The following is a 23,786-nucleotide window of genomic DNA, read 5'->3' as shown; positions in this document are numbered from 1 at the left end:
AGGACCCAGTCTGCCTGTGTAAGACCCCAGCTGGGGGACTGCAGAGAAACCCTATCTCTGAATGAAGCTTGTGGTTGAGCAAAGTGGATTGGCATTGACATTATAATTTCTGAGTTCAAACCGTATTTTATGGGGGCACCTGGGTGGCTCAGTGGGTTAAAGCCTCTGCCTTTGGCTCAGGTCTTGATCCCAGGGTCCTGGGATGGAGCCCCACATCGGGCTCTCTGCTCAGCAGGGAGCCTGCTCCCCTCCCCCCCGCCCGCCTCTCTGCCTACTTGTGATCTCTCTCTCTGTGTGAAATAAATAAATAAAATCTTAAAAAAAAAAAAAAAAGAACTTCAAACCGTATTTTATGGCTTGACTGATCAAAGGGTTTTTTTTATTACCTAAAAGCCATCAGAAAAGTTATGGGACATTTTCATCTGAATAGGTATGGGAGGGACAGTGGTAGGCGGAGGTTTGCTTTCTGTTTCTGCCAACCCGCTTGCTCTGTGTGCAGGTGTCACAGAGAGTCACCAACTTGGCCAGTACTTCAGCTCTTTGAAGAAATCTGTGTCAACAGGTATACGTCACACAGGGAAAATGGGGATTAGAAGACTTAAATGGGAATGGCAGCTTGAAACTGGAAGAGACGAGGGGACTTGGTGTCTGGAAACCAGTTGAAATAAAGGGATGCCAAGAGAGCTGGCAGTCACCGTTGGAGACTTTGGCCTTGGCCATTGGGCCTCCATGTTCGCGTGAAAGGCCAGGCAAAGACTGTCCCTGAACAGAAAATGGAACCCCGCTGCCTGACTACAGAAAACGTGGTGGGGCAGGATGTGAGCCTCTCTAGCAATCTGTCCAGAGCCTGTTCTCTGGGAAATCTCTGCCCGTGAACAGAGATGAGCCCCGGAAGCCATGTTGTCGGCCTCTACCCTCCCAACTCCCATCACCTCCCTCATCACAGGGGGTGCGATAGAGCGGGGAGAGGCCAGGCAAGGCCACTCTTACTCTCTCCTTAGAATTTGGGACTGGGCCAAGGTGGTTAATTTAGTCAGGAATGGGGGGGGGGCACTGGGGTGGCTATATTTTGACTCTTGGACTTAGGAGCCAGGAAGGCTGTTTTCCAGGGAAGAACAGGAGAGTAGAGAGAGGCAGGTTTGGAGATGGAGGAAACTGTAGCCGATTTCTTGTCTCTCAGGCCCCCAGCTCCTGGCCCTCTTGGGGACTGACTTCTTTCTGCCCTTGGATTCTTGAAGTTACCTCTCTGTCTTTAGAACTGGCGCCTGGGTGGCTCAGTCAGTTAAGCGTCTCCCTCTGGCTCAGGTCATGATCTTGGGGCCCTGGGATCCAACCCCACATCAGGCTCCCTACCCAGGGGAGATCCTGCTTCTCCCTCTCCCGTTCCCCTTGCTTGTGTTCTCTCTCTCTCTCTCTGTCAAATAAATAAATAAAATCTTTAAAAAAAAAAAAAGACCCTGATTTTTGAATTCTATTATTAGGACACAGAGATTACTTTTCAGTGGCTTTGAAGCATGGTGCCATATATTTCAATAGTTACATTTTTATTTACTTTGTAATTTATTTAGTTGCCACATCTTGTGATTCACTCGCCACTGCCAGCTGCCACCGAGACACTTTGCAGTTCCCCCGAGTTTCCCCCGGCCCTCCACAGTGGGGCTGGCTCCCTCTTCCTATAGGCACCTGCAGATGGTGTTAGTTCAACCTGTAAGGAGAAAGCCGTGCCCAGAAGCAGGGGGAGAGGCCGGAACTAGTAGAACAGAGTTCTAACTCCAAGGGCTTCAGCTCTGTCCTAATTCTGGCCAAATAGGATTAATACTGTTAACTCATTACACTCCCAAAAGGAATGTCATAGTTCAAAGGGGGCTGTGCACTCTACTTAATTACTTTTGTTTAAGAGACGAAGGTGAGGATGATGTGAAATGATCAGTGTGTTGCTTCTACGTTGCTCGACTCTGATGCTTTCAGAATGCTGTTTCTCATTCGATTTTTGTTTCCACATTCTGGGCTCATCCATGCTAGGCAAGCTTGCGATGTGGGGAAAGTTGTTTTTTTTTTTTTTTTTTTTTTTTAAATGCAGTGGTCTTTAAGGCTTTGCATTAGATTTCCTTCTACCCGACTGTGGTCCCAGGTTCCTCCATTTGTTGCTCCCTGGATCTAGAACCTTGTAGCCTTTCAGTGGGGTGACTCCTACCGATTCGGTGACTCCTCACTTCCTTCGGGATGATTTCCTTGGCCCCTTCTGGATTGTGTTCCCTCTAGCACCTTGATTTACCCATCCTCTGTGAGGTAACAGTTTGTAGATCCAACTGGGTCCGTGTCATTCTCATTATTAGACCTCCATATCTAGTGGAACCCTTGAAACTGGATGGTTTTCTAGATCTATGCCTGATAGACTGGCTTGGTAGATGAAGGCCCACTTCTTTGGTGACTCTGAAAAAGGTCTTCTCTGTTCCTACGACATCACTTCTCTTCCTCCTTTAGGGCCTTCGCTCTTCCTGTTTGCTAGGAATGCCACTGCCCTCGAGTGTGCATAGCTACCGTTTTTTGATTTAAGTGGCACCCCAGAGTAGTTCTCTTTCCCTTTCCAAATTCAAGTAGTGCTTCCATTCCTTCGGTCACTCTTTTTTTTTCTCTGCCTTTATTCTTTTCTGTAAATGTGTTCATTTGCTGGTTCATTATCTTTCTTTTATGGATAAATAGCTTCCAGTCTGCCTTGTTCAGGACAATACTTAGTAGAGTGCCTAGTTCATTGAAGGGACTAGAATATGATGATTAATGTTATTATACATTTGTTGCATAAATGAATACAAGAATAACTTTTGATATAAATCACTCAATCCTAAAGAAAGAATGTTAGTGGCGGAATTTTAGGCACGATTGGGAAAAAAATCTGGAGTGTTTTCTTTCCAATTTGTTCATAGTGGACAGTGTTAAGTTCTTATTTTTTTCTTACATATTTAAGCATAATTAGATCTTAACACTAAGTTACTTGCTCAGAGTACGCTGTGACACATATTTTCAGACTATCATTTTGGATTCCATTTATTACAAAGGTTCTATAAAAAATGTGTTAGATAGGGACGCCTGGGTGGCTCAGTCTATAAAGCCACTGCCTTCAGCTCAGGTCATGATCCCAGAGTCCTGGGACAGAGCCACACATTGGGCTCCTTGCTCAGTGGGGAACCTGCTTCTCTCTCTGCCTCTGCCTGCCACTCTGCCTGCTTGTGCTCTCCCCCACTTCTCTCTCTCTCTCTGATAAATAAATAAATAAATAAATAAATAAAATCTTTTTAAAAAAGTGTTAGATAATGAGGTCACTGTCCTTCAAAGAGTTTTACCTTATTCTCAGGAAAAAAAGAGACAAAAGAGGATTTGCGCTATTCTTTGTCCTTTTCAAGTTCATGTTTACCTTAATATTCTTTTCCTTCTTTAGGTATGATTTTTGTCAATTTCCATTTTTTTCCCCACTCTTATATAATTTATGGAGTTGTTGGAGGAAGGACTTTATTTCCAACAGTCTATTTCAAAACCTCATGGGAATGGCAGGAAGAGCAAACAGAATAGTAAGGCAGCCAGAGAGTTAAAGGATTGTGGTCCCCAGGTGAGTTACGCTTCACTCCCTTCTAAACTGGCTAGGATAACACGGGGCTTGCTTTGCGGTCTGAGAGCTCAGCTTACTTAACCATGGGTCATTGATCATTATCTCCTGCTCCCTCAACTTTCAATTTCCAAAGTCTAAGTTACATCTTGGAATTTTGTCACATTCTCTTCTTATAATTCCCTGCATTAGTTGAGTTTTCCAATTTGTACCCTCTGAATTTCTTTCCATATACTACCTTTTTTGGTTTTGGCTTTTGTTAATGCTTTATTTTGTTCTTCGGATTCTAAATTCTTCCTGTCCGGGAGTTTTCCTATAAATCTATTACCGCGTGGTGCACTCTAAGTAATGCATGCCCCATATGGAACACAGGTAAAACGAAAAGAAAGTTACGCATAATTTTGCCAAGACTGAAAACATTTTATGTCTTTTCTTTGCACAGGACAATTTCCCTCTGAATTTTATGCCGCATTTAAAAAATACCCAGGAGACCGCCCTCAAGCCAAGCGATATTAAAGATTAGCTGTTATTCATCAAGTTCATCCGGGAATGAAAGAATCGCTCGCATCTGGCAAGGAAACCTGACTATCACAGGTTTTGCGCTTCAGAGAGGTTTCAGGTCCATAAAGCTGCCCATCCTGCAGCCACCTGGGAACAGAGCGTGTGGGGCGGAGCTTCCGTTGATTGAAGGCCGAGGGAGAGGAGCTACAGAGTTCTCACCAATCAGAGTTCCGCTTTGTTTTCTCTTACCGACCAATGAGGAAGCTCTGCCGGCGAGGCTCCCTTCAAGTCCGGGACGCCTACCTCTGTCGCAGCCCATCAGCACACGCCTTTTACGAAGCGTCCGCGGAGCTCCCGCCCCGCGGGCGGTGCGGCCCTGCCCCTCCCCGCCCCTTCAGCCGTGACCCCGCCCCGCCGAGGAAGGGGCCAAGTCGGTTACTTACTGGGCAGGAGGTGGGGGCCGGGCTCCCGCTGGGCTCGTGTGTTCTGCGCCCGCCGAGGCGGTGCCGAGCCCGCTGGCTCCTGATTGTCCTTTACGGCGGCTGCGGTCTCTGTCTCTTTGCCTCCCGACCCGGGGCTGCAGGGACCAGAGCGGTCGCGCCTCCCGCGGGCCACGGCTGCCCAGAGCAGGTAATGGGGTGCCGTAGCTGCAGCCCCTATCGGAGCACCGGTGCGGCGCGGGCGGTGGGGTCTGCTACCCCGACTGCACCCGCAGGCGGCTGCCGGGCCGAGCCGGGCCGCGTCACCCGGAGCCTCCCGCCCGCCTCAAGGCGCCTCCGCCCGGGAGCCCGCGGCGGCGGCGGCGGCGACACCTTGCGGGGAGGTGGGGGCGGGGCCGGGCGGGGGACCGCGAGAGGGAGGGGCGGGGGCAGCTGCCGGCGGGACCCCCTGGGGACTCCGAGTGAGGCGGCTGGGCCCGATGGAGGGCGCTAGGACGTGCAGGTGGAGGAAAACTGCGGAGTTGAGTCAGAGTCAGGCTCCCGAGGGAAAGGGACCTACTGATAAGTGAGGATAAGCTGAGTGTTGTTTTTTTTTTTTTTTTTAAGCCAGAAAGGTGTCTTGGGTATTGTTAATTACATATTTTCTGGAGGCAGGCGCATTGCAGTATCATTTACACATTAACACTGTTTACCTATTATTTATTATTTTTAAAATTAAGGGTAGTCTTTAATGTGAACTTGTTTGGGGACTTTTCCTTAAGTGACAAGTAGACCCAGCAGTGTGACTCACCTTTGTCTGGACTGAAGTGGGGAAGGTGAGATAGCAGTGAGGGGGAGGAATGTTGATGAGGAATGCCTGCGCAGGTTTGAAAGGATTGTGGGGGTGGAACCTTGTTTCTGTCACTCTGTCAAGGGTGGGAGTAGAATTGTGATTTTTTTTTTCTTCCTTCTATTTTTTTTTAAACATTAGCATTCAAATAAAGAAAAGCTTCTCTAAAAACAATTTCTGGGTTTTAGGTTTTGGGAATGCACCTGTTTTGTACTCAGGAGGCAATCCTTTGTAGACAAGCCAGGCAATTAATTCCTGATTTGCACCTTGAATTATTACTACTTTCTCTTTGACTAGCTTAATAACCTTTGTTTTCATTCACGACTTGTTAACAAGTGAAATGGTGAAGGTCACTGGGTTTGGGGCGGTAATGGCACAGTGAGAACTCTTGGAGCAGTGTTCTCCCCTTCTAGGTGCGCTCCAGTTTTAACCAGTACAGGTTTTCCCTGCTGTCTGAAAACAGAGTGTTCCTATGACATCTTTTCTAAACTGGAGTACTGCAAAGCAAAAAACCCCCCAAAAACAAAAAACAATAAACCCCACTATTAATGTGTATGGGAAATTTTTTTAGTGTTCCAGCACCCCCCCCACCCCTTAGGCTTTCCTGATACCTTAGTATATACATTTTGCTAATGGATGCATAAAATAAGTCAGGATACAGCACAGATGCTCAGAGGTCAGAGCTGCCGGGGCTCGATGCTGAGACGCTGAGTTGAGTTCTCAGGGAAGGAGCTTGGCTCTGCCACTCTTGCTGTTAAGGTGTGTGCTGCCTCTCCAGCTGATGCGGAACAAACACCTCTGTGCCTTTCTCCCAGTTGATGAAACCAGATACTAGGGTCTGTCGTAAAAGCAAAGTAGTGTAACGTGGACTGGTGAAAAACGGGGGATGCCTGTATTTCCGTTTAGGTCTTTTAATTGAGACTCTCATAGGCTGTCAATTTTTTTAATCCTTCTATTGGGAGGCAGGTAGTACATAATCATGTCTACTCTACAAGTCCATGAAGTGAAAGCCCTAGAGGTGATGAGAGTTCTGCCCCAGGTCACCTGACTCCTACTTTATTCTGTACCCGAAATGGATTTAATCCAGGATCTACTGAGGTTCCCACCATCAAGTAAGCTTCTGTATACCAGTTTGATCACGTGGTACAAGAATCACAGATGGAGATGGTGTTTTCTAAATAAAGAAATAGTGTCTCTTAGGTTTTGTTTTTATTTTTTTTTTCCTCCTCGAGGTTGCTGACGTAGTTTGAATCGCACCAGAAAGGTAATTTTTCACACAGGGAAAACAAAACAAACAAATTCCTAGTGGTGCTATGTGAAAATCTCTGTTTTAAATTTTGGGAGGTTTTCCAAATTAGAGAACCCTAGCTTATCTCTGTTTGCATCTGTAGCTTTGCAGTGGATTTCAGTGCTGTTTTCTGAGTTGAACTGAAATTTCCACACATAAGGCAAATAAAAATGAAGCATGATGTATTCTGGTCATGACTTAGGACCTTTTGGGAAAGGTTAAGTGTAAATTTAGTAGAAAAACTGAAAATGTAAAAATCATTTATTCCTCAGAACAGTGCAAGCAAGGGAGTTTGGGGGTTAATGCGGAGCAGGCTTAGATGGATAGTTGGGAGGAACCTCTTCGAATGGTGTCAGGTCTTGGGGAATTCTGGAGAACTGCTAGGTTATGTTAAACTTATTACTCATCAGGAATATGGAAATGTCTTATGAATTACTGAATGGAACTGTTCTAATCATGAAGTCGTTTTCATGGCAGATGCGTCTGTTGCCTATAACATGTCCATTTTGATATAACTTATTCTTGTAGGATATAAGGCATCATCACTTACACAATCCCTGTTTATCTGTTTGGATTTGTTTTTGCATTAATGTCTTCACTTGATTTTTACTCTCTTGTCAAAATGTCTAGCGCCCAAGGATTTCCATTAAGAAAGCCTTATCAGTCTTTTCGTTTGTACAGGAAGTGAGTCCTCTCTTATGAACACAGCTCCCTTGCAGTGTGGGAAACTGGAAAAAGATTTAGGCTGTTTTTATAGTATTTGTAATTCTTATCTGGGGTTTCTGTCCTTCAAAAAAAATTAATTACAATGTTACACAGCTTCCACTAGGTGGTGCACTGGGTGCTACTCAAAGGAGAGTTCAATCAGATTTTTTTCCTTATTATAAGTATTTCATTGACAAAGATACAAGTGTACTGTAACTGCTTCTCTTGTAATTACAATTCAGACAGAATCGCAATGGTCAGTTTCATTAAGTGAGGTTATTTGGAAGGAAAGGACAGCTTAACGTAAAGTGAAGGACACTTAGTAATTTTAAAGAAATAACTTCTAAAAAGCTCTGATTCTCCCTGTGATCAGGAACCCACAGCAGAATGTGGATCTTTGGTCCTTATTTATGCACACTTGAATTTTTTTTTTTAATGGCTGTGTTTTGTTTAAATCTTTCATGAGCTATGAACTATTTGAGCATAGTTTTGTTTTTTTTTTTTAAAGATTTTATTTATTTGACAGACAGAGGTCACAAGCAGGCAGAGAGACAGGCAGAGAGGGAGGTGGAAGCTGGGTCCCTGCTGAGCAGAGAGCCCGATGCGGGACTTGATCCCAGGACTCTGGGATCATGAGCCGAAGGCAAAGGCTTTAACCCACTGAACCACCCAGGCACCCTTAAGCATAGTTTCATGTTTTGCTTTTGATGATTATAGATTCCTCAAAAGAAGTGGTAGAATAACGTGGGTACATATAACAAGATGACTCAAATCTTGAATATGAGTGAATACTTAAGTTATAAAAAAAAATTTTTTTTCCAGTCATGTAACAGTTTGTTTTTTCTTTCTTGAAAGCTCGCATAATCTCTTTAGGAGAACATTATTAACAGCTTACCTATAAAGGAGAGGGGCGCATTCTCCCTCTGATTATAGGAGCTAACAGGCTCGTTTGTTACTGATTAATTGCTGTTACTATTACAGAAGGGGGATGAGAAGTCATAGTTGTTTCTTGGAACCACCCATGATTCTGGGTGGGGGTGGATTTGATGGTATTTGGAAGAGGGAAAATAAATAGGTGCTATTCCTTTTGGGAGGATGGTTCCTGCCAGTGTTGCCAATCCTTGGGTGAGCTTGGGCGCCGAAAGGAGGATGGTTTTAAGTAGCCAGGCAGATTAAAAACTGCCTGAGTGTGGGCTTCTCAGAGCTCTTTGCACCTTTGACCACTTGAATCAAGTTAGTATGCATTTTAGGTCCGATTTCTAGCTATCCCATGGTACAGACGTGGGCAAGTTAACTCTTCAGTCTTCAAATTTATGTTTTTAATTTTTAAAATAAGTAGTATCCTGAACTTTATGAAGTTAATAATTTGAATATACAAGTGAATAGCTTAAAAGAGTTATTTGACATATAGTAGGTTCTCAAATTGTGGTAGGTGCTTGAATCTGTACATACTTCTGATACTCTTGTTTTCCAGTATCTTAAAAAAAGGTGTGAATAGAAATGAACAGGGGCGCCTGGGTGGCTCAGTTGGCTAAGTGTCTGCCTTTCACTAAGGTCATGATCCCAGAATCCCAGGATAGAGCCCCTACTGGTCTGGTTTCGTGCTCAGTAGGGAGTCTGCTTCACCCTCTGCCCCTCACCCCACTTATGCTGTCTCATGCTTTCTCTCTCTGTCTCTCTCCTCCAAATAAATAAAATCTTTTAAAATATATATATATAAAATGGACAAATTTAAGTACACATAGAGCTGTATTACTCAAACTGAAGACTTGAGTTGGGGTAGGAAAGAAGGCGCCTGGTCTCAATATTGCTTTGAATAGAGAAAAGTCAGGTAGGATGCTGTAAAGGGGTCTAGGTAAGGGGCTGGGAAGGTGTGAGCAGTTTTTGCACTAGTATCTGTATGCACTAGCATATCTGATTAGCTTGACTCATGATAAAAGGGTATTTGGAAGATGGTGCCTATATATGTTTATTTAAAGCGGTTTGAGTCTTGAGAAACAAATATTTCTGAAGGTTATAACTTTTTTTTTTTGGTCAGTTGAAGTTTGTTGGAGGGGTGTTGTAAAAATCTAGATTTGAGCCAGAGATAAAAAGGCTTACGGAGCTATGGACTCAGATTTGTCAAGCTTTGGCTGCTGCTACTCAAAACATTTTTGTCCTTTTCCTAATATGGCTTCTGATTCAACTTCTGAAGATTCTGTTTGGACCTCTGTGCTCTTTTTCATGTTTGGAATTTAAAATCCAGTTCCTAGTAAGGTCCCTAGGAGTGGGGGCCTTTACTTACATTTCATATTTTAGATGGTTGAATCATTGGACATTTTGTCAGGTTGGGGGAGGAGTTGCTGGGTCTTGAGGAAGTGAATGAATGTAATTTTGATTTTTTTAGCCATTTTAAATAGAATAAAAAATTTGTGTTGTGAAATTTCCAAGATGGTGATCATTTCCCTTTAACATACTTATATCCAGCGTGAAAACCTGTGGTTCTCGAACCTTCGTGTGCCTCCAGCTCACCAGGAGGGCTTGTTAAAACACAGGCAGCCGTTTCTACTCTTAGAGTTTCTGATTTAGTGGGTCTGGGGGTGGGTCCTTTGAGCATGCCTTTCTGTTAAGTTACAATGGTGATGCTGCTGGCCCAGGGACCACACTCAGAAAATCACGGAAAAGATGCCAGGGGGAATATAAGTATTGGGAGTGGTTAAGAAAACAGGCTTTGAAGTTTGAAAGATCTGGATTTGAAGCCCTGCTCCGTCCCCGACTTCAGGCACGTTTCTTACCTCTGTTCTTCTCTAAAGTAGAAATACAGTATCATGTTGTGTAGAGTACTTAAGTGAACTCAGATGTGTGTAAAAGCTCATAGAACAGTGCCTGCTAGGTGACCAACATGCAATAAACGTTGACTTTTAATCCTAAAAAAATCAAGTCTGGAATCTTAAAAGGTTGAGCTATGCTCCTAAAGGCCAGAAACTTTTAATTAAAAAAAATTTTTTTTAAAAAGATTTTATTTGACAGAGACACAGTGCGAGAGGGAACACAAGCAGGGGGAATGGGAGAGGGAGAGCAGGCTTCCCGCTGAGCAGGGAGCCCGATGCAGGACTCGATCCCAGGACTCTGGGATCATAACCTGAGCTGAGGGCAGATGCTTAACAACTGAGCCAACCAGGGGCCCCTAATTAAAAAAAAAATTTTTTTTTAAAGATCTTATTTATTTGACAGAGATCACAAGTAGGCAGAGAGGCAGGCAGAGAGAGAGAGAGAGAGAGAGAGGGAAGCAGGCTTCCTGCTGAGCAGAGAGCCCAATGCGGGACTCGATCCCAGGACCCTGGGATCATTACCTGAGCCGAAGGCAGCCGCTTAACCCACTGAGCCACCCAGGTGCCCAATTTTTCCTTTTAAAATGATTTTGAGAGAGTGAGAGCTAGAGTGGAGGGTAGGGCAGAGGGAAAGGAAGATGCAGACTCCGTGCTGAGTGGGTCCTCCACCTCCACTTGATCCTAGGACCCCAGGATCATGATTTGAGCCCAAGGCAGATGCTTAACAGACTGAGCCACCGTGGCACCCCCAGAATCTCTTATATTTATCCTCATTCCCTAGCGCTGTGCTGCAGAAAAGGCACAGAAGTACTCAATTTCTATTTAATAAATGAAGGAAGCGTTTGTGGATCTAGTGATTTTTCCAGAAACATTTTTTTTAAAGATTTCATTTATTTATTTGACAGAGATCACAGTAGGCAGAGAGGCAGGCAGAGAGAGAGGGGGAAGCAGGCTCCCTGCTGAGCAGAGAGCCCGATGAGGGGCTCGATCCCAGGACCCTGAGATCATACCTGAGCTGAAGGCAGAGGCTTTAACCCACTGAGCCACCCAGGCACCCCTAGAATGGGAATTTTCAGGGCTGCTCCTGGGAGTTCAGTTCCAGGAAGTACCTGGAAGTTATCTTTAGAAAATAGTCTCACTTGTCCTGTGGTGACTGAAGACCCTGGATGCAGTTCCTGGAGATTCTTAGCCCACCTTTGGCCATGTGCCTGGTTAATTTTCCTTCTGCGGGTCTCTAAGAGCCCGCCTTTTGGCTGGCACCCCGTTCCTGTTACTTCCTGTCACCACCTTACAAAGTTACTTGTTCGCTTTTTATTGTTTGCTTTACTAGATTGCAAACTCTGTGAGGGCAGGGCCCGAGTACAGCACCTGGTGGGCAGGGATTTCGCACAGGCTGGTTCCATGAAGGACCAGGTGTGGGCGGGGACTCCCTCCCAGGTCAGGTGCGTAGGCTTGAGCTCATGCTCCCTTTTGTGGCCCGGGGTCCTGATGCTGTGGTCCATGTAAGCCTCTCGGTTAATTTCACTGGCTCTTCCTCCTTCATCTCCCCGTTCCATTCTTGTTCTTCCCCTCCCCCTGCACCCCCATCCGACCCTTTCTGGGGCTTGTACAGAACTTCATTAATTCTGCCAGATTATTATCTGGAATGGCTGTGCTGATATACACTGTTGCCAGCTGTCGTTTCCCACATTCTTGCCAGCACTTGATATTTTCTGACCTTATAATTTTTTCCAATCTGATGCAACAGATGGAGCAAACTGGGCACAACGTGATATATTACTGATGCGGGCGCATATCCTGTCCGATGTTTATTAGCTGTGTGGGGTCCCCTTTTGTGAATTGCCATTTATTTATTCTTTGCCTCTTTTTCTATTAAATTTTTGTATCCCTTTCCTCCCCTAATTTACAGGAATTTTTTTGTATATTCTGGGTGATAATCTGTTGGATTTTATGTGGTACAAATGTCTTTAGGTTTCCTTTTTTCCCCCCTACCATTTATTGGGTTTCTTCTTTGAAATCTTTTATTGAACAGAATAATTTTGTTATAATTAAATCCATTTTTCACTATCTAGGTTTTGTTTAGGACCTATTTTTCATTCTTCGTTAACAAAGGTATGTTTTTACAGTCTGTCTCTTCCTGTTCTAGTTCCACACTGGTTTTTATTTTCACTTTTATTGCTACAACCTATTTATAGTGATTGGTATGTAGAAGTATGGGGCCCATCTTTATTTTTTTCAGATGTTTAACCTGGTGGTTTTCATTCCTGGCTTTACATTAGAATTTACAAGGTAGCTTTTAGAAACCCATGCCTCAGTTTACCCCTATCAACTGAATCATATTCTGGAGGGAGTGGAGATGCAGCAGTTGTATTTTTTAGAACCACTTCTGGTGATCTAGAACCGTGGTTAAACCATACGTTAAGAAACAAATTCAACTGAATCAATTTTAAAGATCTTACTGGCTTTATTTGATGATTCATGAATTGGGCAGTCACCAGCAAACAGAAAGGAGATCTGGGAAGGAGTGATACGGCATGAAAGACTTTTGCATGCAGAAGGAAGTGGGATTGGGAAGTTTTAGTAGCAAAAAAGTGGACTGGTTGTGGCAAGGTCACTTTCCTTTAGAGGACAGGAGTCAGGCAGGTTACCTCCTTCCTGTAGATCAGGTAAGTTCCTAAGGAACTGGTTTATGATTCCATTTCTGGGAGAGCTGAAACTAATCGTCTCTCGTGATGTGGGGCTTAGCATGAGTGACTCTATGTTGGGCTTGTTGTCTTTTATTTTATTTTATTTTATTTATTTGACGGAGTGCACACATGTGCACAAGCAGGGATAGTGGGAGAGGGAGAAGCCGGCTCCCCAGTGAGCGGGAAGTAGCCCTGGGCTAGATCCGAGGACCCTGGGATCATGACCTGAGCTGAAGGGAGATGCTTATTGGAATGAGCCACCTAGGCGCCCGTTTTGTTTTTAACACCTGTATTAAAGATAGTTGTTTTTTCAATAGAGTTTAAACATAATTTCTCCATTACTGTCTTGTGTCTTCTTCGTTAGATTAATTCCTAGGTACTTCAGTTTTTGTTTCTATTGTGAGTGGTATTTTTTCCCCCTTTCCCCCCTTTTTTTCTCTGTTGATATGTATGTCTCTATTGATATAAATCTATCAGCTAATCTGTCTATACTTAATATACTTTGGGGGCAGTCTTATTAAATTCTTATTGTAGTTTAACAGCTAGTTTTTCTTTTTTTGTTCGGTGAAGTTTATTCTTTAAATAATGGCCAATTGTCTTTTTCCTTCCAATTCTTATTACCTTGTCTTTTGTATTTCCTGGCTTTACTGCATTTGTTTAGAATTGGAGTGCTACATTGAGAGTAACGGAGATGGTGGCCCCTAGATCTTGTAGCACCTTTAAGGGAATTCATCTTTAGTTACACCTTTAATTGGAAGATTTATTTATTTTTATTTTTCATTATTTTCATTTCATTATTATTTTTCATTTCATTCATTTCAAATTATTTCATTTATTTTTCATTATTCATTTCATTTTTCATTTCATGTTCATTTTATTTTTCATTTCATTCATATATTTCATATATCATTCATATATTTTTCAATATATTTTCATATATTTCATTTCATTCATTTCATTTCATTTATTTTTCATTACTTTTTTGGGGGAGGTTATATGCTCTGTTTTTCATTTGAAAGTTTTTTTATTTAAGTAATCTCTGTGCCCAATATTGAGCTTGAACTCATGACCCCAAGATCAGGAGTTGCTTGCTTTTCTGATGGAGCCAGCCAGGTGCCCCTGCTCTATTCTTTTTTCTTTTTAAGTCTTTCTTTTTTTTTTTTAATTGTTGGACTTCACTGGCTTTAAAAACTTGGGAAATAGCACAGTATTCTCTTTCTGGTTTTGGTAAGATAACTGTCATGGATGGTATGTAGAGCTCTAAACTCTGAATAGTTATAGTTGTGTATAGGGAAGTTTTAATGTTTATTCTAAATATACTTTTTTTTATATTGAGGTTTTTAAGTTACATATTTGAATTTTTTTAATCAGGCTTTTCCAAAGTAAGTGATGGGTAGTGACTCTACTTAGTTGAAAGCCATCATGTGTTTGGAAAAACAAAGCAAAAATGGTTATGTATACTGTGTGAATTTTTTTTAAAAGATTTTTGTTTATTTGGTGGGGGGAGAGTATGCATGCGGAGTGCACGTTTGCGCATGTCCACACGAGTGGGAGAAGGGGCAGAGGGAGAGGGAGAAGCAGACTCCCCTTCTGAGTGCAAAGCTCAGACACAGGGCTTGATCCTGGGACCCCAAGATCATGACCTGAGCCGAAGTCAGACACTTAACCAATGGAGCCACCCAGACTGTGAAGTTTTTAAAAATTGAAGTATAATAGATACCTAGAAAAATGCGTGTACTGGGATATGCAGACGTCTTACGTGTGCAGCTCACAGAATTATCCCAAACCAAACACTCTTGTTAAGCAGCGTTCAGACTGAAGAGACGAAACATTAGTAGTACCCCGGAAGTCTCCCTGCTGCTCTTCTCTATGACCTTGACTTGTAACAGTGTTGTGATTAGTGGTCATGGACTGTCAGTTGGCTCCTGCTGGACCCCTGACTTGGGGTGTTTTGTTCATCAGGGAAATCAGAGGCTCAGATCGTGTCTGAAAGTTCATTTGAACATCGGAGCCTTGACCAAGGCTGTAATCTTTGGAGCTGCAGTGTTCAAACATGTGATTGCGGTCCTTCGTACTCTGAAAAATTAAGGATCTTTTCTTTATGTGGGTGATATCTAACAATATTTGCTGTATTAGAAATTCAAACACGAGGGGCTCCTGGGTGGCTCAGTGGGTTAGGGCATCTGCCTTCGGCTTAGGTCATGATCCCAGAGTCCTGGGATTGAGCCCCATGTCGGGCTCTCTGCTCAGCAGGGAGCCTGCTTCCCCCTCTCTCTGCCTGCCTCTCTGCCTACTTGTTATCTCTGTCAAATAAATAAAATCTTTAAAAAAATTCAAACACGAAATTTTAGAGTATTAACTCACTGAAAAGTAATAATCCCATTACATGTAAACATAAAAACACTATGAAAAATATCAAAATAAGTGAAAAGAGTGGCATTATTTTATGTTTTTGTAACTTTTTTTAAAATTGAAGTATAGTTGACTTACTGTGTTAGTTTCAGGTGTACAACATAGTCATTTGATAGTTCTCTCCATTATGTAATACCTGGGTAAGTGTAGTAACCATCTGTCACTGTACTGTTACTACGTTGTTATTGACTGATTTCCCTGTGCTGTACTTTTCATCGCTTATTTATTTTGTGACTGGAACTTTGTACCTCTTCATCCCCTTCACCTGTTTCACCCATCACCTCCCTCCCCCGTCCCCCTCAACTACGTTTGTTCTTTGTCTGTTTTGTTCATTTGTTTTGCTTTTTGTATTTTCCCATGTAAGTATTTGTCTTTCTCTGCCAATTTCACTTAGCACAATACCCTCTAGGTTCATCCATGTTGTGAATGACATTTTTTTTTTTTTTTTTTTTTACTGCTGAGTAAAAAGATTCCATTCTACATGTATGCCACATCTTTATCCTCTCATCTATCGATGGACACTTGGTTGCTTCTTGGCTATTATAAAAAATGCTGCAGTCAAAATAGAGGTGCATATGTCCTTTTGAATTAGTGTTTTCATTTGCTTTGGGTAGATACCCAGAAGTGGATTACTGGATCGTATGGTATTTTTCTATTTTTAATTTTTTGAGGAACCTCCATATTCTTTCCCACAGTGGCTGCACCAGTTTGCATTCCCCCCCACAGTGCGCAAGGGTTTTCTTTTCTCCACATCTTTATCAACACATGTTACCTCTTTTCTTTTTGATACTAGTCCTTCTGACTGGTGAGATAGTATCTCCTCATGGTTTTGATGAGCATTTCCCTGATGATTAAAGGTGTCGAGCATCTTTTCGTGTGTCCATTGGCCATCTGTATGTCTTTTTGGAAAAATGTCCTCTGCCCATTTTTAAGTCCGATAAGTAGGTTTTTTTGGTGTCGTGTGAGTTCTTTATATATTTTAGATAGGAACTCATCAGATATATTCTTTGCATATATCTTTTCCCATTCAATAAGTTGTCTTTGCATTTCATTGATGGTTTCCTTCACTGCGCAGAAGCTTTTTATTTTGATGGAGTCCCAATAGATGGTATCGCTTTTGTTTCCCTCACCCGAGGACACATATCTAGAAAAATGTTGCTAAAGCTGATGTCTAAGAGATTATTGCCCATGTTTTCTTCGAGGAGTTTTACAGTTTCAGGTCTTACCTTTAGATGTTTATTCCATTTTGAGTTAATTTTTGTGTATGATGTCAGAAAGAGGTCCTGTTTCATTCTTTCACATGTAGCTGTTCAGTTTCCCCAGCACCGTTATTGAAGAGACTGTCTTTTCCCATTGCATTTTTTTTTTTAAGTTTTTTTTTTTTTTTTTGACAGATCACAAGTAGGCAGAGAGGCAGTTAGAGAGAGACAGGAGGAGGAGGCAGGCTCCCCGCTGAGCAGGGAGCCCGATGCGGGGCTCGATCCCAGGACCCTGAGATCATGACCTGAGCTGAAGGCAGAGGCTTTAACCACTGAGCCACCCAGGCGCCCCCCCCCCCCCCCCATTGCATATTCTTGCCTTTTTTGTTGCAGATTCACCACATAAACATGGGTTTGTTTTGGGTTTTTTTTTTTTTTAAAGATTTTATTTATTTATTTGACAGAGAGAGATCATAAGTAGATGGAGAGGCAGGCAGAGAGAGAGAGAGGGAAGCAGGCTCCCTGCCGAGCAGAGAGCCCGATGCGGGACTCGATCCCAGGACCCTGAGATCATGACCTGAGCCGAAGGCAGTGGCTTAATCTACTGAGCCACCCAGGCGCCCCTGTTTTGGGGGTTTTAACTGTTTTTTGTTTGTTTGTTTGTTTGTTTTTGTGGTTTTTTTTTTTAAGATTTTATTTATTTGGCAGACAGAGATCACAAGTAGGCAGAGAGGCAGGCGGTGGGAGGTGGGGGAAGCAGGCTCCCTGCCAAGCAAAGAACCCGATGTGGGGCTCAATCCAAGGACCCTGGGATCATGACCTGAGCTGAAGGCAGAGTCTTAACCCACTGAGCCACCCAGGTGCCCCTCATTCTGTTCTTTTGATCTAAGTGTCTGTTTCTGTGTCAGTACTATACTGTTTTGATTACTGTAGCTTTGTAGTATAGTTTAACTCTGTGATGGTGATACCTCCAGCTTTGTTCTCCTTTCTCAAGATTGTTTTGGTTATTTGGGGTCTTTCATGGTTCCATACAAACTTTAGGAATATTTGTCTTCTGTGAAGAATACTTTTGGAATTGTGATAGAGATTGTACTGAATTTGTAGATTGCTTCGGGTAGTATGGGCATTTTAACAATAGTCTTCCAGTTCATGAGCATGGGGTATCTTTCCATTTGTGTCCTGTTCAGTTTCTTTCATCAATGTCTTGTCATTTTCTGAGTACAGATCTTTTACCTCCTTGGTTACATTTATTCCTACATATTTTGTTCTTTTTGATTGTAGCTCTTCTTGTCTGCTAAGACAGCTGGATTTTTCTGTTTCTGTGTTCAGTCTGTTGTGATTTGCTGTTTGGTTGGAATATAGGAAGGAAGTTTAATCTTGTACAGACCTGTAGTTGGAAGATGATCTTTTTAGGTAATCATGGATATTCTCTTTGATACCACACCAAAACTTTGTAAGTGACAATTCCTTAAAAATACAATTGCAGACTGGAATCTTAACCTGTGTCAAACTTTTCTCATTCTAGGCATTTAATTGTAGTGGTTTATTTTGTACTTTGAATCTTTATATATGTTTTGGAAAATACTGGTTCATGGAATTCTATAAATCTCCCAAATGTTGGCACCTTTTATGATATCGTTGGAAAAGGTCACATTTGTTAAAATCACCCATGATCCCTTCAGAAAGATGATTATTGAAAAAGCTGTCATGTTCTGGTGGCAGATGTAATTTTCTGAAAAACTTAATTTTTTCTTGAAAGCTTGAATTTTCTTATGGTCAACACATAGGTTGGGTGTTTTCCTGGAAGCAAGAGGTTCACTTTATTCAGTTAAAAAAAAAAAAAAGAAAAAAGAAAAAAGGTCTGCCAAATAAATGCCCAGCCTTCAGTACTCCATTTGCCTTTCGGGTGTTATTTCCTAGAAGAATGATATTCCATGGGGAAAAAAAGCTGCTCGCTCAGCTTGCGAATCGTACAGATGGCACTCCTCCTTTCCTTTCAGACAACCATCTTCCTTCAGTGTATGACATACATTCTCACCTAGACTTCCTATTTTGTCACAAACATTAAGAACTGTATCCAAGAATTGAGATTTCAGTATAATCATTAATTTTCACCATTCCCTCAAGGACACTCTTCTGTGAAGCTGGCCTTTTTTTCCCACTAGAGTTTATACTGGGGAGGGCAGCCCTGTTGGGACCATTGACTGTTTTTCCTGCCAAGATGCCAGCAGTTTTAGACAGCCTTGCTTTTATATCCTCAGCACAAATGTCAGTGAGGGAACATCACAAGTAAACTCTCAGCATGATTTTAATTTTTTTTTTTTAAGATTTTATTTGACAGGTACAGTGAGAGAGGAACATAAGCAGAGGGAGTGGGAGGGAAGAAGCAGGCTTCCTGCTGAGCAGGGAGCCCCGTGCGGGGTTTGATCTCAGGGCCCCGGGATCATGACCTGAGCCGAAGGCAGCTGCTTAATGACTGAGCCACCCAGGTGCCCCTCTCGGCATTATTTTATTTTCTTTTACAGGTTTTATTTATTTGTCATAGAGATCACAAGCAGGCAGAGTGGCAGGCAGAGGCAGAGAGAGAAGCAGGCTCCCAACTGGACGAGGAGCACGATGCAGGACTCCAGGATCATGACCCGAGCCGAAGGCAATGGCCCAACCGACTGAGCCACCCAGGCGTCCCCCCTCTTGGCATTATCACAGAAAGTTTTGACCTCATGGATGGACTGAAAGCTTGTTGAGGACCCCCAGGGTTTAAGGATCACTTGAGAACCACTGGCTCTTTGTATCTCTCACCAGTGCAGTTGAGGACCAGGTTTTGTTGTTGTTGTTGTTGTTGTTTAATAAAGATTTTTGTTTATGTATTTGACAGACAGAGACCACAAGTAGGCAGAGAGGCAGGCAGAGAGAGAGAGGAGGAAGCAGGCTCCCCACTGAGTAGAGAGCTCGGCGTGGGGCTTGATCCCAGGACCCTGAGATCATGACCTGAGCTGAGGGCAGAGGCTTTAACCCACTGAGTCACCCAGGCGTCCCCCCCCCTTTTTTTTTTTAAAGATTTTTATTTATTTATGAGGACCAGGTTCTTAACGCTGATCTCTCTCCCCTAAGGTTGCTCAGCCAGATCCAACTTTTTCCTTTGCTTACTTCTTCCAAAAGCTATCTTCTTAGAAGTGGGGACCTGGTACTTCTTGGCTCAGCTGTGCTGTATTTTTCCAAGTGAGGAAAAGTTTGGTAACACTAGGAAAGAAAATATTTCTGAGATCAGCAGCTTCAGACCTGCGTGAAGCTGTTAGTTTTGCTGTCTTATCACGATAAATATGTCTATAAACATGCTAATACGTGGTTTACTTTCCGCATCTTTTAAGATGAAGATAATCACAAAGAGAAGTTGAAGACCTGTCCTGGACATTTATCAAGAAATATTTGTTTGGTAATGTCATCGTTAGGAAGGATGATAACAAGTGGTAACCTGTTGTAATGCTTTTAATTTAATTTTAACTTGTTAATGGTTTAACGTGTTCTTCTCTTCTTTTATTTCCTATAAATAGTAATCAGATCTTGGTTTGATTCAGTTTTCTTTCTTTTTTCTTTTTTTGGCAAAATTGCTTCATGGGTGGTAAGGTGTACTTCTGGTTGGAGTCAGGCAATGTTGATTGTCTTTCCTTCTGTGGTGATCCTGTTCATTGAGAATCATTACCTAGATCTCTTGTTTTATTAGTGGTTTGTGAAATGGTGATATTTTAGATATGTTTTCCTTCTTTATTTAATAGGGTATTTTTATAAAGAGGAAATTTCCCTCATCAGTTATTAGAGATATAATTGTATAGAAAAGGCAGGTTAAATGTTTTTTTGTTTTGTTCTGTTTTTAAAGATTTTATGAATTTATTTGACAGTGAGTGAGCATACAAGTAAGGGGAGCAGCAGAGGGAGAGGGAGAAGCAGACTCGCCGCTGAGCAGAGAGCCCAGTGCAGGACTGGATTCTGGGACCCTAGGACCCTGGGATCATGGCCTGAGCTGAAGGCAGACTCGTAACCCACTGAGCCACCCAGGTGTCCTGTTTTTTGTTTTGTTTTGTTTTGTTTTTGTTTTAAATCAGTTTCAACATTGTGAGTTGGTCCATGAGATTATAAAGTAAATCTGTTCAGGATGGGTAGATTAAATTGGTCTCTCAGTAGTTTCTCTTTGAAACACCAAGTGAAATTGCATTCGTTTTTAGAAATAAGTAAATCCATAGGAAACCATTAAGAAGCCCTTTTATTATATTCTGAAAGTAACTTAATTCATTTGAAATTTAAAAAATGTGGTAGACACTGATGCTATTAAGAGAAATTTTTAAAAATTAAAATACAGTTTGTCTTGGGGCGCCTGGGTGGCTCATTTGGTTAAGCGTCTGGAACTCCTGATTTTGGCCCACATCATGATCTCAGGGTCATGAAATTGAGCCCCATGTGGGGCCCTGAGCTCAACGGGGCGTCTGCTTGAGATTCTCTCACTCTCTTTGCTCCTCTCCCTGCTGCATGTCCCCTCTTTCTCTTAAATAAATCTTTTTTAAAAAAATTAAGATTTTTCTTGCGAGAATGTACTCATTGCATACAGTTACCCTTTAACCAATCCTCTGTTGTATTCTGAGTGCGCATTTGAAAGTGTATGAAGTGTCCTTGGCCTCACCGTGTTTAAAGTAGAATAGAGGAGGTGAGGAGTTGACCTGCCGTAGCTAAATTTTTTACTGGCATTTTGTGGGTTGAATGATAAACAAAAGTTGTGTTTATTACAAAACTTCCTCTTTAAAATGTATAATGTCGAGAAATGGATGACGGAAGATGAAGTTTTCTTGAGATAAAAGGATCGTATTAGGCGAAACTGGTTATGGGAAGGGTGAGTCAGACCGAGCTGGAGTATCTGCTGGCGTTCTGGCAAGAACCAGGGAAGCAGATGCCTTTCGTCGTGAACTGCAGACTCTCGCCCTGGTGGGGACTTCAAACAGGTCCTTCTGTTTCAGGCCAGACCTGTTCTAAGCCGCTCCTCCCTTCCTGAATTCCTTCTCGTCATTTGAGTGATTGCCGAATATGCAGTACTGCACAGGCACAAACCCGGTGTACGTTTGTGGCCCCTCCTGGGACCCTCTTAACGGCCTGCTGATCGGCAGTAGGGTTGTTGGTCAATTCCAGCTTTTCGGGGGCTCTGGTGCGTACTTCGGGGTGGTATCCTCGGTGATGTGGTTCATTAGCGACGTCCTCCCGACTCCTCCCTTAACCACTGGCTTCTGCTCAGTTAGCCCAGTTCAGGAAAGTGACCTTGACTCGACTTCTTTTTTTTTTTTTTTTTTTTTAAGATACTATTTATCTATTTGACAGAGATCACAAGTAGGCAGAGAGAGAGAGAGAGAGGAGGGGAAGCAGGCTCCCTGCTGAGCAGAGAGCCTGATGTGGGGCTCGATCCTAGGTCCTGGGATCATGACGCAGGCCGAAGGCAGAGGCTTTATCCCACTGAGTCACCCAGGCGCCCCCTGACTCGACTTCTGTTCTAGGTGTTTCTAATCTCCAGCGGGGTCCAGAACTGGGTGATTGAATTTTCTCTGGTTTTTACACAGGGAACCTAAAACATCCCCACGGGGAGACTGTGACTGGGATGGGGACAGGACACATCTCTCTCTCTCTCTGTCATTTTTAACTTGATCCTAGCTGCCATCGACGGTAGCTGCCTTTGCCAACGGTTGATCCTTGGCTCTCCCGGTGGTGCTGTGCTGAGCGGGGCTCCCTGATGTCCTGTCTTAACTGCAGCCCTTGGAGAACTACCTTTTTTTCCTCCTACAAATGGGGAAAACTGAGTCCTGCCGTTCAGTACTTGGCCCGGAGTCTGATGATTGGGGGTGGTGAAGCCGGGGTTTAAACTCCAGCTTCCTGTTCTGCGCACCGGAACCCAGCGTGTGAGCAGATCCTCGGATTCGAATTCTTTCTGGAATTTGTCTCTCATGCATCTTCAGTCTCTCTGGCTCCTTCTTTTAATCTAACAAGCACAAGTCTCACCTGCTTTGGCCGGTGTTCTAGAAATGTGTCTGCCGAGGCACACCCTGGGTGACAGGCTTGCTCAGAAGTCTGAGGCACTAGGAAGAGTCACCCACGGCGAGCATGAAGTTGTTCTGAGGTATTATGTTTGATCTGCTTGATGAAATACCACTTTCCATTGTTCAAAGTGGATGCTCCAGAAAGATGTGTCCTTTTTATGCACCCCCCCTTGAACCTCCATACTAAGTACCTCAGTCTGAGAAACAAGGCTATTGGCAATGATCCGCCATGTTGGTAAGGTGGTGGGGGGGTCAGATGGGAAGCTACCGATGGGCAGTGGGGAGGGGCTGAAAGGAGGGGTAGGCTGAGGCACAGGGGTGAGTATTCTAGAGTATTCTAGGGGTGGTTTGATGGAACGGATTTGATGACTGGATATTGGGAAGCTCCGTTCTCCTCAGTCTAGTTTTGTGTTGGTTTCTGCCACCGGCTTTTCTTTTTTGCTCCTGTCCCTAAACTGTGGGAGTGTGTTTAATCCTTGACGAATTTATTCTTGCCCCTTACCCTGGGTGTTGAAGCTCCGCCCATGGTCTTGGTTTCGGCTCTCCTTTCTGCATGAGTGACTTTGAGCTGCTGGGGCCTCAGCGAGCTCTAGTTCAGCGGATCCACCTGAGCTCTAATTTGCCGCAGCAAGTTTGCATTTGCTCAGTGATGTCTCCTCGATGTTGGAATGTCTTAGAGTTAGCGTGTTTGATTTCAACTGCTCTTTTCTCTAAAACTCTAGCACTGGGGCACCTGGGTGGCTCAGTCCGTGAAGCGTCAGACTCTTGGTTTCAGCTCAGGTCATGATGTCATGGTGATCTCATGGTCGTGAATTCGAACCCCGAATCATGCTGCATGTTCAGTACAGCACCTGCTTGAGTTTCTGTCTCTCTCCCTCTGCCCCTCCTCACCCCATGCTCGTGCACTCTCTTTCTCTAAAATAAGTAAATCTTTAAAAAAAATAACACTTTTAGGTTGTATGCAGATTGGTTGGAGTAGGACATTTCCTTATCCACTGTAGATTAGACTCAAATCCCTGTTTAATTAGCCAGGGGTTTAGAACTTACTGGAAGGTGGGCTGTCACACTGGCCAGAACAGACATAGTGCAACGTGGTATTCTTTCCTTTGGCCCCTTGATTCCCAGTGAGGCATGCAGCCTGTGATAATGGCAGAGATTACATCATGGTTCCACTAGAACTAACAGCAACAATCTGTGTGCCTCCTTTTTTTTTTTTTTTTAAATTTTTATTAACATAATGTATTAT

General features: G+C 43.1%; 1 protein-coding gene across 1 annotated transcript in view; it reads left to right on the top strand.

Annotated features, from left to right (window-relative positions):
- The first annotated feature begins 4,526 nt into the window (after positions 1 to 4,526).
- MPP7 (MAGUK p55 scaffold protein 7) overlaps positions 4,527 to 23,786 on the top strand; it is a 285,707-nt gene continuing 266,447 nt past the window's right edge. Inside the window, 1 exon segment of the mRNA XM_047743326.1 lies at positions 4,527 to 4,732. The gene's annotated coding sequence lies outside the window, so the exon portion shown is untranslated.

This window comes from Lutra lutra, chromosome 8, assembly GCF_902655055.1.
Source record: "Lutra lutra chromosome 8, mLutLut1.2, whole genome shotgun sequence".
NCBI lineage: Eukaryota > Metazoa > Chordata > Mammalia > Carnivora > Mustelidae > Lutra > Lutra lutra.
Note: the sequence above shows the minus strand (reverse complement) of the source record. Positions and strands in the feature narration are given on the sequence as shown.